This window comes from Protobothrops mucrosquamatus, unplaced genomic scaffold (genome assembly GCF_001527695.2).
Source record: "Protobothrops mucrosquamatus isolate PMUCROS unplaced genomic scaffold, P.Mucros_1.0 scaffold3445, whole genome shotgun sequence".
NCBI classification, from domain to species: domain Eukaryota; kingdom Metazoa; phylum Chordata; class Lepidosauria; order Squamata; family Viperidae; genus Protobothrops; species Protobothrops mucrosquamatus.
Window position 1 is genome coordinate 157,667 of NW_015389423.1, and position 1,882 is coordinate 159,548.

Here is a 1,882-nt window from a genome sequence, read left to right on the forward strand (position 1 = left end):
GCAAGGGATGTCATGGGTCCTGTCCCCGAGGGAGATACATTAGGCAGGACCCAGAAGAAGGGCCATCTCCATCGTGACTCTCTCCTTGTTATTTTGAAGGACCATCTTTTCCCAGTTATATCTACCCAATCCACCTGAGCAGGGAGACAAAGGATGCCAAGGGTCCCCTCCCCTAAGGAGGTCCACCTGGCGGGACCCAGAAGAAGGGCCTTCTCCATCGTGACTCCCTCCTTGTCATTTTGAAGGACCCTCTTTTCTCAGTTACATCCACCCAACCCACTAGAACAGGGAGTCAGAGGATGTTATGGGCCCCCCTCTTAAGGAGGTCCATCTGGCGGGACCCAGAAGAAGGGCCTTCTCTATGGTGGCTCCCTCCCTATGAAACATCATCCCTACAAAGATTAGACTGGCCCCCATTCTGACACTCATACCAGCCACTTCCGGAAGTCCGTTCTAGACCTCGAAGGCCTGGTGGAGGCCTCCCAGTCCTAGAACGGGCCACCGGAAGTGCATGGATGCCACTTCCAGAAATCCGTTCTAGGCCTCGGAGGCCCAGGCCTGCATCGAATAAGAGAACCGGTTGTTCAGGTATTTGAATCCCACCACTGGAAGGAACTATTCTTTGAACCTTCTTGAGCTGCTAGAAGGAAAGTTTGGGATATAAACCTAATAAAAAAAGAAATATGAAAAAGCCGGCACTCTCTGCAAACTAGGAGATTCTTTGGGAAACTAGAGTTGGTTCAATAAACAGCCTCGTCTTTATTTTTTGGGGGGGATTTTTCAGGATTCTGGGAGGCCCGTTGACTCTCCTGGTAGAAGTGAACATCACAGCCAACGCTCGGCTGGTCCAGGACAAGATGGGATCCCCCAAACTTCTCATGGAGAATTGTAAGACCAATCTGGGTGGCATTCGGATCTTGTCCGGGTGAGTCCTTCCTTGTGCATCACAAATAGACACTTAATGTGTGTGTATGTGTGGGGATGGGGGTTGAATGGATAGATCAAGGATGCTAGACTGTCCATTGAGGTCGTACTATGGACCAACGTTACCCTCCAGATCAGGGGTAGGCAACCTTGGCTCTTTTATGACTGGTGGACTTCAACTCCCAGAATTCCTGAGCCAGCCATGCTGAGGGGAAGGGAGAGGTTTCCAAGGTGAGCCATGCTGGCTCAGGAATTCTGGGAGTTGAAGTCCACCAGTCATGAGGGGGCCATAGTTCCCCCATGCTGGCTCAGGAATTCTGGGAGTTGAAGTCCATGAGTCATAAAAGAGCCAAGGTTGCCTACCCCTGCTCCAGATGGTTAAAGACCTCAAATTCTAGACTTTCTAGCCACCATGAGATGGAAAACATGATGCTGGCATATTCATAATTTTCCCCATTGAATTCTTTTCACAAAGGCCATTGGCCAGTCAGGTAAGGTCTTCAGAGAGAGGTCCAAAAATTCAAGATGGCAGCCCCAACTGTCTCCTCCATGCCCTCTCCCATTTTAACATGTATTACAAAAAGTGGTAGCTTACAAGAATGGTTGTTATACGCAGATGTTATAAGATAGATAAGAAATATGGTATTTTTATAACACATAAAATATAAAAATATTGGGACGGTGTACTTAAATGGAAAAAACTGGATATTTAGATGACTAGCATTGAGAAAATCATGATGGATAAGAATGATTGAATATAAAGGAGAAATTAAACTTAAACAAAAACCACGAAAATAAGATGCATGGTGAACTCATGATTTTTGTAAGAATAATATAAGCTGATTAAAAAAATGCTATACATAGATGTTATCATTATCTGTACAAATATCAAAAAAGTCTATATTTAATCATTTATATAGTGAAACTATTAAGAATTATATTTGTTTAAGGTTGAAGA